The following is a 15,604-nucleotide window of genomic DNA, read 5'->3' as shown; positions in this document are numbered from 1 at the left end:
CTACTGTGGCCTCTACACCAGTGTTTTTCAACCACTGTTCCACGGCACACTAGTGTTGCCTGGTGTGCCGTGGGAAAAATTGAAAAATTCGAAAGATTAAAAAAAAAAATTCAAATTTTCGCCCACTAGGCGGGCGCCGGACTGTGTCCTGGGTATGGGGTGGGGGCGGGGTTTTTGACCCCACCCTCGGACAGCAGGGGCGCCGATTGGAGGGACACCCTCCACTTTTCTGATGTCCGGGCTGTGATTGGTCCAGACTCCAGCCTGGACCTATCACAGTAGGACATCATCTTCCGACTTCCTTCCCGCTCGAGCACAGTGTGCGCAGCAGCGGAGAGAAGAAGACGTCGTGACTCGAGTCACCAGGAGGACCGGAGAAGTTGTCATTTTATTTCTCTTCAGTCTCCACTGAATGCCTTGACTGGGTTAGGGACCCTTATAGCTCAGCATCAGTTGGTGGAAAGGACATGACTTTACAGGAGCAGGAGGAACTAACTGAACTGAGACAAAATCATGGTTTCAAGCTAAGATTTGCTGATCTACCTTTGGACAGTTTTTGGTTGGATACTGCCAAGGAGTTCCCCCTTCTGGCAAACAAAGCTATTTTGACATTGCTCCCATTTTCCACTACATATCTGTGTGAGTTGAGCTTTTCAAGCATGATTGCTATAAAAACTAAATACAGAGAGAGACTGAGAGCTGTTGACGAAGAGCTATGTGTGTGTCTTTCTTCGATTCCAGCCAGAATATCAGCTTTGTGTTCAGCCAAACAGCACTGAATAAAGTATTTTATAATTTTTCATATTTCTGTTTACTTACTATTTCATAATAAAGTAATTATAAAATACTTTCTTTGTGTTTATTTGATTCCTATTCAAGAGAATTACTTTATATATAGTCAATATAGGCACAGAGTTAATTTTTTTAACATTTTCTAATGGTGGTGTGCCTCGTGATTTTTTTCATGAAACAAGTGTGCCTTTGCCCAAAAAAGGTTGAAAAACACTGCTCTACACTAGAGGAATATTGTACAATTGAGGCACCCTCCTTATGAAACTCTTTTGAATACAAAGTGAGGAAAAACTGTCTAAATTAAACTAATTAGATAAAAAAAAAAGAAAAGTGGTGATGGGCCACAGTTTTTTCACTCACAAATGTACCAGGGAAGGGAATATTAAAAAATGCTTTTGTAACAAGTAAAATAATGTATTTTTGAAACCAATGATTCCTCTCAGATTACTTTAGTAGCTATTTGCTAGGGAATATAATCTTACTTTCATGACAGAGATGATACAAAAATCAGACAAAAACATATTTAACTTACTGTAATTTAAGGAGGATAGAAACCAGAAATAAAGATTGCATACTAAAATTCATAAATGTGAGAATCATTAAAGTGCTTTTAAGTGAATGAAAGAATTAAGCATAAGCTTAAATCTTTTCCCCATCCCTTGAAAATGGTGCCATTTGAAAGTGCTTAACTTTGGCAGAATCGTGCCTCATCATTATAAAACACTCTCGCGATTAAAGTAAGTGTATACTAAGAGACATTTAAGGGTGCTTTAAAAAAATTACTCGTGCTTTTATTTGGTTCTTCTTTGTTATTACTATGCAAACCTTCTGCTGAGCATTTAATTAAACAAGTTGTCTTAGTCAGGAGACTGGAAAGCTGGGGCTCTTTCAGAATATATTAGGCAGCTCAAATATGAAATGAAAAGAAAACAGAGTTTTGGCCAACAGAAACAAGTGATTCATTTCCTTGTGAAAACACACAAGGTTTCTGTTACTCTGGCAACAATGTTCACCATTCCAGAATAAAGTCTCCTTCTGCTGCCTTTGGAGCTGTTATGTATTCCACTTACAGTCTGTGTTCCACAATGACCTCACATTGAACCAGGTTCTTTTTAGCTATTCACAAGGGACGGTAAGTTATGCTCTAAATCCGATAACATTTTGGCATGTATTTTGTTCTCATTTCTTCTGTTGTATATCACAGACATCAAAGATACAATGGATTTTCTGATTGTCGGCTTGATTAAAAAAACACAAAAAAACCCCACCCCAAACCTGCACCGAATAACCCTGTTAAATGTTCATGTCACGTTTCAAACAGGTCAGGTTGGCAAACAGCAGTCCTCCATATGCTTACCTCCCTCATTTTAACAAGAGATGTTTACTCGCTTGCGTAGAATACAATTACTTCATAACGATGGATTGCTGCATAGCATCCAGATGTGTTTTGAGATTATCAGTTTACATACCCTCCAACATTTCTCTGATGAAAATAGGGACGTCCCATTCCATAATGATAATGTTACACCACCCATCTGATTGGGTTGCCCCCCCCCCAGCCATTCTGGGCAACTTCCAACACATATAAAAACATTAAACATTAAGATGGGGCACGTCACGTTCAAAGGTTTTTGGCTCTTTACTTGTGACCCCATTTTGAGTATCAATTATTCAGTTTGCGTGGGGGTGGGCACAAAATGTGGGGTTTGCAGCACGAAACAGCACAAATGTAGCATAAAACTTTTACATCGGTTTTTTTTGGGGGGGGGGGAATCTGGAATTTTGGGATCACACATTAATGAAGCTTATTTTGGGTTCCTATAGCTGCACCAAGAAATCCGCACAAGCAAACCACATTAAAAATTGTGTGCTGGGAATTTCCAGTTGCCAGACCATACGCTTTTGTTTTCTAGAGTGGGATTTATTTATTTTTAACCAAGGGGCATATGCAGCTATCTCTGTATTCTGGTCTCATCTGAATGGGGAAAACGTGGGTGGACAACTAAATCGTGCCCAAATGTGGAAGATTCTGGTAGCACTCATTATAAGTACCTGTTAGTGATAAAAATAATTGATCCTAAAACCATATTGTGCGCCTCTGTGTTTTCTATTGCTCCCTAAAGAGCTACATCGTACTTGGACTAAGGCTTCCTGGGCTCTGCAGGAAACATGTCTCCTGGACCATCTCAGTTGTCTCCATCTGGCCCAGGAGTGCCTTCCTTCCTTGCCATTCCCAAGCTCCAGAAGCATATGGATCTAGGGGTCAGGCAAATCTCTTGGACCTGCTGGTACAGCAGCAAAAGTATCACCCTACAATTGTCAAGGGTCTTCGGGCATTTGCTCAAGCGAGCAAGAGATCATCAGAACTAATTGAGACAGAGCCAGCACAAAGTAGCTGGGGAATGTGCTTGTTGGGGGAGAGGCAGAATTGATGACATATTTTGCTAACGAGAGGAGCGGCTGCACTTTGTACTAGCTGGAAGCTTTTCATGGCATGTGGCTTTTTGTCAGATAAAATGAGTTGTAATAATCAAGCCAGAAGGTCAAGAATGCATGGATTGTGAATGTCTTGCTTCTGTGACTTTTTTAATATTTTCTAAGCATTTGCTTTTTGTATAAGCTACCAAAATGGGGAAAAACAACGTCATACATAACTGCAGATTTGCTTCCATTTTTAAAACAACAACAACAACCATTTCCTAGTCATTAAAGCCATTTTTATTTACTTTTAAGTTTGTTAAACAGCAGAACCTTGCTTTATTTTGCTGCTCAGGAAAGCATAGTATTCTTTTCTGTCTTGAGTTCCTTGCAAAGTTCAGTTGTCAAAAGATTTTTTTTTAAAAAAGAAACAATAACCCCCACACAAGGAAAATGTGACCTGCTCTGGGCTGTGTCATAGGTTGAAAATTTCCCCTCCCTTTCAAGAGAGAGAACATGTCTCCAAGGCCCTGGGTATATATGAAGCACCAAGAGAGATTGTATTCCAAGATGAAAACCAGAGTTGTTAGTGAAGCCTATATTTCAGCACTTGCCCCTTATATTCCTTTCAGGCCCAACCCAAAAGGTTTTGCAGCCTAAAGCAAAGGACAAGATTGCAACTCCCTCTGTTTCATGTACAAAAGCCAACAAGACCGGGACTTTTTTCCAGCTGGAACTTGCCGGAACTCAGTTCCAGCACCTCTCAGGTGGGCGCCATTGTAAGAGAACAAGGGAGGAATTCATGGTGAGTTCCGGCACCTCTTTTTCTAGAAAAATAGCAGTGAAGAAGACTGGTACTTCCATCTTACTTCCACATCCTCCATTTTACTCAAGGCTAGGGTCACACCCACTCCATCCATTTAAAGCACATGAGGGCTGTAAGGGCTACTAGGCACTGTAGTTCTCTGAGGGTCAAACTAGTTCCCACGATACTTTGGGGAAAGACATTTGCTTTAAACCATGTGAGGTGGATTAGGCTGAAATACATTGACTGATTCACTGGATTCATGGCTGATTGGGGTTTGAACCTGGCCTCAAAGGTCCTAGTCCATCTCTCTAACCACTAAACCATAATATTGGGAGAGTTCCAAAGCAATATATTTACAGTGCATTTTCATAGCATTTACTATCCATTTCTTGGGGTTTCAGATCACATACCTCCACATTTGGGTGTATACATGTAGATGTAAAACTAGGGTTGTCATAAATCCAAAATTTCCTGGACTTAGCCAGAATACTGCAGTTGGAAGTGTCTAGGCAGATATTGCTAAAAATTTCTGGGGAAACCCAGAAGTATGGCAACCCATGTTGGCAGTGACTTTTCTGGCGATTTACCTTAAAAATATCTCAAAAACATCCTCTTCTTTTGCCAAAAAAAGCTCAAGAATGTGCAGGAATTGGTAGGCAGACCAGTGGGCATGACCCTAATCACCCCCTCCTTGTGTTCATTTGTATCCAAACCCCTAAGTGAATAGGGGTGCTGTAGGTAGGTCTTCAACATGCGTTATGCACATTTCCTTGCAACAGGGTGCCTGGGGCTGACCTCTGAAGCTGGTGTCTTGGGAAACTGACCATAACAACTCACTATGAATGTTTAATAGAGTGTTTAATCTTGCAGTGGATCTGGAATAGCTGCAATGAGCACATTCAGCCACATTTATCTGGATAAGATGTTTTGGAGGGAAGCTCAGGCTAGCCTTACTCTAGTTTACATCTGCACACATTTCTAAAAGGGAACCCAAACAACAACAACAACAACACACCTCTACCAAATGCAAAATAGGGACAGTAGTTTACCCGGGAGAGACCACCAGTAGGGACTGTCCCTCCCTAGTAAATAGAAAGCATTAGAGTGTGTATGCTTCCTACATCATTTAAAAAAACTTTCACTAAAAGAAAATGAAAGAAATTGAAAATAAATCGTAGGGAAGGGCGGGGACTTTGACCTGCATGGATAGTGCTAATTCCAAGGCAGAATCAACAGACTTTTGCTTTGGCTTCTCTAGAATTAACAGAGCCCATATAGAATCACTTTTTTCACCCAGGCTGCAGAAATTCTAGGAAGATGGATAGCTGAACATGAAGAAACTGGCTGTGCAGTTGTCATTTATTCAACAGAAATTGCTCCCCTTATCAGCAATTGCCATTCTGAATGCCTAGAGTTTCATAGGGTGGAAATGGGAGCACATGTGCTAGTTATGCATTCCTAGCTTAAGCACTGAGCTCTTTATTCTCCTGTCATTTGCTAAGACTAAGTTTCTGATAGACAGGAAAGCTTTTGGGGATTCCACATCTTGCTTCCACTCCTTGCCCCCTTCTCTCTCCCTGGTATTTTGGACACCCCATGCTGACTTTATAACAGTAAATTTGTTATAGGCCAATAACAACCTAATTCCGATGCCCCATCCCTTTCTCATGCCATTGGGCCTTCTCATCAGCTTCCGACCTCCAACTTGTGTCACACATACAACTTGTGACCTCGTGTCACACAGCTATAGTTAAACACAGGGCTGGTGTCAGGAATTGGCATTGACGGTGGCAGATGAAGTTGATGGACTATATGGAATTGGCGGAAATGACTGGCAGAATCCGAGATCAGGGAGAAGAGTCGATGGAAGAAGATTGGAAAAAATTTAAAGTATATTTACAGAAACACTGTAAAATTAATGACTGTTAGAAGAACGCTGGAATGAAGCTATATGGTTTTAGCAGAAATGTTGTAAAGAATTAAGTAAAAACTGATTGTTAATGGGCTAAAGTGGAAAATTTAAAGTTAGATTGAGTTAAGATAATTTATAGAACAAAAATTGAGAAAGAGGGAAAGGATTTGCTGAACTAGCATTTGAACTAGAATACAAAAAGGGAGGTGTGAGGAAGTCGAGGAAACAAGTAAATGAAAGATAATGATATGGAATCTGGATGTGTTTATCCCCCCCCTTTTTACTATGTATTGTTCTTTTCCCCCCCTTTTTTTGATGTATTGTTTGTTAAATTTTTTATTGTTTCTTTTTTCTGTTACACTTTTTTCTGTAATTATAAAACCTTTAATAAATATCTTATATATATAAAAAAGGAATTGGCATTGACGGGAACCTGCCAAGGCCACCCGTCACCAAGCATGCACTGCCAATCCCTGGATCCTTCTGACCCCGCTGCTTATCCTTCTTTCTGTTGCACTTGTGGAGCAAACAAGAAAGTCACTTGCCCTATCAGAGGGAACCAATAGTAGATGGAGGAGGAGGAGTAACCTCCATATGTTGTGTCCTGTTGCCATGGAAGGTGGGCCTAGTGGATGGGGCAAAAACATGAACAGTGGCAAGGAGGATGAGGATGGTGCCTATTAGTCCTACCTGCACTGTCGAGGCACAATGTCTCTGTGTGCCAGTTATTGGGGAACACGAGGAGGAAGAGTGCTGTTGTGACCAGGTCCTGGTTGGTCATTGTGAGAACAGGATTCTGGACTAAATAGATGTACAGAGGACTTTTTGTGTTTGATTTCTTATCTGCATTTCACCATTGCATTCAGTGAGCCATACAACACTTCCCTATTTCTTAGGTTGCTTTTAAAAAAATAAAGAATAAAAAAAAATAGTTTACTTTTGTAGACACGAATAAGATTCTTTGTGCTATATCACATTTTACCTAAGTACAAATGCATACTTTGTCAACAGTTCATATATGGGGCTATTTTATATTCCACACTTTTGAGTACACACCTAAAATGTTCTAAGTGCACATTTCTAATGAGAAATATGAATGTTTCCACACAGGTGTATCCTACAGGTAAAGACCAAAAAGCTGTAACTGACATCATGTACCTGCTTAGATAACATCTTCTGGCAAACCTAAATTTACTACTTCATGCACAATTTTCCTGCATGGAGACCGGTTCTATATGCACCATTGTATTTGGTGAGTTCATGCATGTCTGCATGTAGAGCCACTTAGAGCTGTCACACGTCCAAGTTTTCCATTCAGGAATCGGACTGTCAAAATGGTGTCTGGGCAGATTTTCACCATATCAGCGAAACCCAAAGACTTGGCCCTCCCCCAAAAAGCTCAACAACTTCACCCTCCACCCTCCATTGGTACTGGGAGCCAATGTAGGTCTTTCAAGACCGGTGTTATGTGGTCTTGACAGCCGCCCCCAGTCACCAGTCTAGCTGCCACATTCTGGATTAGTTGTAGTTTCCGAGTCACCTTCAAAGGTAGCCGCACATAGATCGCATAGCAGTAGTTCAAGCGGGAGATAACCAGAGCATGCACCACTCTGGCGAGACAGTCCGCGGGCAGGTAAGGTCTCAGCCTGCGTACCAGATGGAGTTGGTAGACAGCTGCCCTGGATACAGAATTGACCTGCGCCTCCATGGACAGCTGTGAGTCCAAAATGACTCCCAAATACCAAAATGGTATTGCAGGGGTTTTTTTTGGGGGGGGGCATGTAGTGTGCCAAGTGGCAAACCTTTCTGCCACATAAAGTGTGGGACTGGACCTGAATACACAGATGGGGAGGGAGAGAGCTCTTATGCATCAGCCTATGCATCATCTCTATACCTGCTATATTACTCAGCTTAGAGAAGCAGACAGGAGCCCTCCATGAATACTTGCCTCTGTGTTCTATGCAGAAGCCTGCCTGCATAAATATTTTATTTAGTTTAAATAGAAAATCCTTAAAATAACCTTTTCCCCTACTGTTCTTTTCAAATGATATTTAATCCATAAAAATGCTGACTGTAAATTCACCTTCAGCTAAAGTAAACATTTCTCTCTGGATACTTAAAACGTGTGCGCACAGACACACACACACACATATGCCCTGGGTACTGCCATGCTGATATTTCGAGACATATTTGGCCTTTTAAATCTCTTTCTTAATATCAGCATAGAATTAAACTTTAAACATTGGCTCTCTTTCCTACCTTATATATTCTGGGTTTGTGATAGAAAGTCCAGCGTGCCATTTAACTAGAGATATTGCAAGGTTGTTGTTTCTACCTTGATGACAAGCATTCATTCATTCAAAAACAAATGAATAAATGTTGGGATCAGAAGGCAGTAGTTTGAAGGAAAGAAAACAATGGCAGGAAAGAAAATAGGAAAGAATTAAAGATGCCCCCGCAAAGCAGTATTTTGGCCTGATGAGTTTCGAATTCAAGCCTGTTCCTGGTGGGTGGTGGGTGGAGTGGTTGTAACTCAAATCACTTCCAAGAAGGGTACTGTAGAGCTGGAAAAGGTGCTAAAAAGGACAACTAAAGAAAGTGATACTTCTCTCATAATACTAGGACTTGGGGTCACCCAATGAAGCTGAATATTGGAAGATTCAGGAATGATTAAAGTGCTGCATTTTTCGCTCTATAAGATGCACCAGACCACAAGACGCACCTAGTTTTTGGAGGAGGAAAACAAGAAAAAAAAAAATCTGAATCTCAGAAGCCAGAACAGCAAGAGGGATCGCTGCACAGTGAAAGCAGCAATCCCTCTTGCTGTTCTCGATTCTGGGATAGCGGCGCAGCCTGCATTCGCTCCATAAGACGCACACACATTTCCCCTTACTTTTTAGGAGGGAAAAGTGAGTCTTATAGAGCAAAAAATACAGTACTTCTCCGTGTAGTGCATACTTAAATTACTGAATTCACAACGGTAAGATGTAGTGATGGTGATCAATTTGGGGCAACTTAAAAAATAGGCTAGACAAATTCATGAAGAATAAGGCTATCAATGGCTGCTAGTCATGACTGGCTCCATCACCTCTAGTATCAAACACACTTTGTCTCTGAATTCCAGTGACTGGGGAACCAGAGTGGGAAAGGGTTATGTTCTTAGAATCATAGAATTGCAGAGCTGGAATGGACCACGAGGGTCATATGGTCCAACCCCCTGCAATGCAGGAGTCTTTTTGAACCCACAACCTTGAGATTGAGAGTCTCATGCTCTGCTGACTGAGCTGTTCCATAGGCTTCCTTGTGGACTTCCAAAAGATATCTGGCTAGCCACTGTAAGAACAGAATGCTGGACTAGATAGGTCTTTAGTCTGATCCAGCAGAGCTCTTCTGACATTTCCATAACCCCTTGAAATGGTCATAGAACATATTCATTGCCCTCAGTGAAAGACAAGCTTCTTTAGGTTTCTCTTCTCCTTTGAGAGTTCTTCTGGACTTGTGTTCCTCTGCTCCATGTTGGGTTTTAGTCTAGAAAAATGTCCACAAACGTTACATTGCTTGCCTGAACAAGTTAATGATGGTTTGGGGATCCATTTAGGGGATCAATATACTTTGAAACGAACAGCACGGGGAAAGATTATCTGAAGGATTTGCTATGCCTACGCAACAGTAACTTTCTGATCCAATAAAACCAAAATATGGAACACTCATTAGAATGCTAAAATATTGTATTGATTTAAGATTAGCTTATACATGCCGAGCAACCTCACCATGAAAAGCAATCTCAAAGAATAAAGCCTTAAGGTGCGGTTCAAAAATGTCCAGGCAGGCTTAGACTTTTGGTGAGGTCTTGAGGGAAGGGCATTCCATGATTGCTAAGAACATTTATTTGCCTACAGACCCTTAAGGCATGGAATTGGTGTATAGATGGTATATTTAAGGAAGGGCAAGTGGCTGGTCATAAAGACTGTGAGAGAACATAAAACAGGAAGGCATTTCCAAGGGTCCATCTACACAGTGCTATTTTTCTGGAAAAAGAGGTGCCAGAACTCACCATGAACATCTCCATTGTTCTCTTACAATGGGAATGGTGCCCACCTGAAAGGTGCCAGAACTGAGTTCCGATGAGTTCTGGCTGAAATAAAGTCCTGCATCTACAGATCATGAGGGGCACGAGACAGTCTCCAACACTCTAGTGGAGAAGAACTCTTCTCTCCTCTGCATGCCCTCAAAATCAGCTCTGGAAGTTTGGGAGACCCTACAGAGAAGAGGAGGAGGAGGAGAGAGAAAGCAGCAGTGCACTGTTCTCTGCTGACTTTATTTCTTGACTAGAGAAATAAGCCCCCAAATACTATTCACAGAGGCTTGTTCACATGTCACACTGAAAAAAGGTACAAGCTGTCTCTACACATGTGCATGCACTTGTGTGAAAGCAGGTATGCTTGTTTATTTGTGCAGCTCAGTTACCGTGTACACCCACTGAATGTTACATGTGAAGATCAATCACTAAAGGGTGACAGATTTCTGAGGGTAGGAGATGTTTTTTATTTAAACTATTCTGGGCCAAGATTGTTTTAAAATATGCCTTCAAAAAGTCTACCTGCTAGTTTGTTTTCTTCACATTCTGGATTATCTCTGTGAAAACTTGAAGTTTTGCTTTAATTATAGGAAGCTGTGTGGAATTCAAAAGGCTGTCATCTTCTGAGTCTTTCCAGAAGGTTGGAGTTTCTAGTTCAGAGGAGGGGGTGGAAACTCTTCTTTCCTTCCCCCCACCCCGGTAATAATATGGTCCAGTGATTATTTAAAGCATTTTCTAATTTAACTCCATGCAGCAAGAATAAAGTTAAAGGAGAGACAAGTAATTACCTACAGCTGAGTATGAGCTATTGGACAGTCACAGAACTTGGCCAATGGTCATTTTGTATCTCAGGCTACTATGGCTGAAATAGTTTTGATGTGGGAAAGCTTCAGTTAAAAAAACAACAAAGAACTAAGGAATAAGACACAATAGTTTGAAAGAAAATATTGGGTGTTGTTTCAAGAATCTGTCACTTTTATCATGCATGGCATGTCCTATGTCCTTCTGACTGAACTGTGTTCCACAATAGTTTCTCATTTTTTTGTTTTCAGATGGAAATAAGAAAGAAAAACCAGGAAGTAAATACTTAAAAAGAAACTATGAGGAAGATAAGAGAGTACTTCAGAGCCACAGCAAAGTATGTATACTTAAAGCTGCCTTTCTGAAATGTACTAATTGTATGCACACTCACCAAATTTCACATTGTTCCAGACAACTCATTACTGAGAAAAGTTGGAAATTATTCTTCCTGGGACCTTTTAATTAATGGTGTTTTACCTAAGAGGACATTGGTGAAGAGTCCTCTTCCATCTTCCCTCCCTAACACTGAATTTTTAAAAAACAAGTATGGAACAATCTGACCAAATGTCCTGGGACAGAAATAACTGCTTTCGGTGAAATGCTGCAAAAGCTTAATTAGACTGGTAATTGGGCTCCACAGCATTGACTTTTTGCTCCGTGTCTCTGGGAAAGCAGACACAGGCAGGCTGGTGTAACAGCTACTAGCAGAAGAGAGAAAGGGACTGATGGAAGAGACATGATTAATCTGCTCTGAGGAACATGAATGGGACTCCTTGTCAACACAATCAGTTTGCAAACCTTTAGAAAATATTGCCTAATTATAAAAAAAAAAAAAATGGAAGCAAGTTCAATTTTCTTGAAGACCAAGTGAATGACATACCATCAGTGGGCTGACACATCGGCAGGCTGGAGCTCATGTGATGCTAAACTGTGGTTTTCCATACAGTTTTGAAGAGCCTCAGTTTAGCATTATGTGCAAATCTCAATTCAGCATTAGGTATAAACTAGAAATTCTGCTTTAAAACAAGCAGTAGTTAAACAAACCAGTCTCATCATAACCTAAGGTTTAAAATGCACTTGTTTAGCATTGGTTCATTGGTTGCACTTGTTTAGCATTGGTTCATTGATTGGTTCATACCAGGATTCTTGGTTGCATATGATTCTTTGAAACCAAACATATAGTTGACTGAAACCCACTCCTAGCCACATTGGAACTGGTTGAGAGAGCGCATGTGGCCAGGGCCGGATTTATATGAAGAGAGGCCCTAGGCTACTCCACTTGTGAGGCCCCTCCCCATCCCCCACCCACATGACTAGAAGAAAATGGAAGCGTGTTATATTTAAAATTCTGCAATTCACAATTTCTCCTCTAAAGGACATAATATGTTATTGTTAAATACCATGGTGATTTTAAAAAATGCATAAAATTAACACTGAAAAACTTTTGCAATAGCTGAACTTTGTAAACATTTTGTGGAATAAGCATTATTTCTTAGGAAAATGAAGTTGTAATGTTATTCTTAAAATAACATTATTTTAAGGCTTGGGCAGGCCAGGTCTTCCTGTTATATGTTATATACCTGCTGGGATTGACAAGGCATCTGACCCTACCTGAATCTCATAGCTCTCCTGACAGGTGATTTGGTCTAGAGCCACAGTGTAGAAATAAAGGAGCAGATTGCCCACCAGATACCAGGCACTCTATTATTCAAATTAGGCCCCATTGTTTTTCCTACAATCCCCTTCTCAATGAATTAATCAGTTTTAATCTTGCATGCAAATTCTCAAAACTTTCTTATTTGTTAATTCAAGCAACTACTGCTCTCAGTTCATTACAGACAGTATTTCTACCTGCAACACACTTGAGCAAACCTGCTCTTCTTCCTTTCATAGATATTTTGTTTCCATTTGCAACTCTAGCTGCCTCTGATGAGTTATCATTTAACTCTTGGGGGGGGGGGTTAGCATCATAGGTCATGTTCATGGAAGTTGCCAAATCAATTAACAAACTAGAAGGGTTACTGTTAATAGCACCAGTTTTCCTATAACTTGATATTGCTGGATAGTTCTGATGAACTCCAAGAGCATTTTTAGTTTGCTTTCTGTTGGCACCCTGGAATTTTTCTTTATTAGTGCCACTTTATTTTGTACGATTCCTTGCAAATGAAGGAAAACAACCTTTCTGCTTGTATATGTTGATAATATAATTTTGGTTGCTGAAGACAAACAAGATTGTACAAAAACAAGATTGGGTGCAGGCCTGGCCAGGTGACGTGTGTGCTTGCTTCCTTGATTAAAAGCTGTTGGGAACTTCAAAGTCCCTGCTCCCCCTTCTTATTGTCTTTATATTAGACCTGGAGACTCCAATAGAGGGCATTCCATGTCAAGAAGGAGGGCAAGTGGGCACCCTATCAAATGACAGGGCAGGAGCTACACGGAGCAGGGCCTTTTCACTGGTGGTGCCCATTGTATGCCTCACTCTTCCCAGACCTGCTCTCTTTTGGCCTGTATTTTGGAGCTTTATAATTTAAGAAGATTTTGGAAGAACTGGTTGACAAGTCTTATCAGTCACTGATGTATGACCAGATTTTATTTGCAGCTATTCTGGGCTCCTGGTGCACCAGGGTTTACAGCAGCATAATAGAGTTGGCCAGGATTCCAGAAGTGATACAATTTATGAGTTTTCTCCATTATCTGAACAGCAGGGGGTGTTCGGTCAACAGTGCAAAGGCTGAGCTGAAGCGTTTCCTGCTGGTTACCTGCTTTCAGCAATAGGGGTCACTGTTTGGTAGTACCCAATTGGTTAGCTGTCAGATTCTAGAGCTCCCTATTGGTGGCTCTTAGGTAATTCACAAAATGCAGAGTCCATTCATAAAACACAGTGTTCATTCATAAAGCAATAACATAAATCTCCATTGCTGCATATTGGGTGTATATGTCAGCGGTTGAACGTACAAGTTTATGGCCATGCTGTAGTGCAGTGCTTATGCGACTGTGAATAAAAGGTGGCTGGGCTCATTGTCTCAGGGTTTGGGAGGTGGGAAAGAGGTGAGAAAACTGATTTCCTTTATTTCCATAACAAGTTATTGAGTCTGTACTCTAAATGGTGACACCAGGGACCTAGAAGGTGCAGGGCTTGTCAGTCCAATCCCTGCACAGTCTCATCAGGGCTGACCTTTAGGCAATTGGAGCAATTGGGCCAAACTGGGCCCTGTGGGCCCCTAAGGGGGGCCCTGCACCAGGGCAATCTACATGGATTTTATTTATATCTATAAGATTTTGCAGACTTTGGCTGTCAACTAGGGCCCTACAAAAAAAAAAAAAAAAAATCAAGTTGCACCCCACTGCTTCAAATAGGGCCCCATTGGCTAGCCCTGAGTCTCATAGTTGCTGGGCCTGAGTTGCCCTGCCCTTGCGTGAAGTCTTGGGTTTGCAATTTTGGGAGAGGGGAGAATGTGGAACTGAGGAGTGAGCAAGCTGGCAAGGCCCCCTAGATTTTAGAAGTAGCCCTACCCTCGCATGAAGTCTTGGTTTGCAATTTTGGGAGAGGGGAGGTTGCCTACTGGGGAGTGGGCAGGCTAGCAAGGCCCCATAGATTTAGAGGCCCTAGGCTTCAGCCTACTTAGCCTATACATAAATCCAGCACTGCATGAGGCTCATCCTACATGCTAAGCACCTCACTGTTGTGAGGGGCACACCCAGAACATCTGTTGCAGCCAACTACTTTGCCACACATTTTACCAACCATCTGTATCAGATATTTTGGTAAGATTCTCCGTGCAACTTGGCAGCATAAGGATGACCAAGCTACCTCAGGGCAAGAGAACTCATTTTATGGTAGCTGAGTCATCTGCATGTGTCGCTGTTATTCAGATCAGAGCACTAGATATTTTTCCTCTGTTCTTTTTATTCCCTCATGCGGCAGCTCAGAGTTAAGCAAGATTTGCTTGATTTCATAGTCCCCCTCCATGTGGTATTTAAAACCTAATAATCTTATGCCTTTGCTTTCAACACAATGGAGGGCTTTTTGGTTTTGTTCTGGAATAGTTTGCAATGCTTCCCTCACACTTCTTCAAAATACTAAAGGTTTTATTGTGGCATAAGTTGTTTGTGGACTTCACTGAATTTTATCGGATGCATGAAGCCTTATCCATTAAGTCTCTATAATGTATAATATGAAGGGTAGGGTACAAATTTTACATATAAGAATGAAGGAACAAATGTCATAAGCAAAGTGACCTGACCATTCGCCACCGCCATAAATGACAATCCACATTAATGGGACAGGAAATCGTTGTCCCTATTCAAATGAAATTGGACAAACTGAAGTGAAAGTCAGTCAAGATGGAGGTACCATGCGTTGGGAGATTCCTGGCTTTGGTATGAGGTTTACAGCTGGTACTGGATGAGGTAACATTTCCCCTGAAAGACACAGTCTGGCAATGCTCCTGAATTTGCCACTGTCAGGGGAAGACTGGTAGCCTGGCAGGCAGGAGTGCAGCCCTATCTGGAGAAGCCAATTCAGCCTGCACCTTTAGGCACCTGCAATCTCCTGGATTCTGTGACTACTCAGCCTCCAGTGTCTTAGGGAGGAGGTTGGGGCACTCTGGTGGCCATATTCCAAACCAGCTGAAGTTTCCAAGCTGTCTTTAAAGGCAGTGGGGGCTGCAAGGAAGAGGAGAGGACGGGAGTTTAGTTCTGCTAGCGTATATCCCTTGCACTAGTAGAATGGGAGCACTGGATGCTGCTCCAGGCTCTTAGAAAGGTCTTCCTCTTTCATGTGCTATCCCAATCT

The 15,604-nt window shown here is 41.4% G+C and overlaps 1 long non-coding RNA gene across 3 annotated transcripts in view; it reads left to right on the top strand.

Annotated features, from left to right (window-relative positions):
* The first annotated feature begins 1,825 nt into the window (after positions 1–1,825).
* The window catches only part of LOC310664955, a 49,677-nt gene continuing 35,898 nt past the window's right edge, over positions 1,826–15,604 (top strand). For all 3 annotated transcript variants that reach the window (XR_014505125.1, XR_014505126.1, XR_014505127.1), the window contains exons 1-2: positions 1,826–1,924; positions 11,061–11,146. This is a non-coding gene — a long non-coding RNA (uncharacterized lncRNA). The remainder of the gene's footprint in view (positions 1,925–11,060; positions 11,147–15,604) is intronic.

Source organism: Podarcis tiliguerta (genome assembly GCF_965153285.1).
Source record: "Podarcis tiliguerta genome assembly, chromosome: 1".
NCBI lineage: Eukaryota > Metazoa > Chordata > Lepidosauria > Squamata > Lacertidae > Podarcis > Podarcis tiliguerta.
Note: the sequence above shows the minus strand (reverse complement) of the source record. Positions and strands in the feature narration are given on the sequence as shown.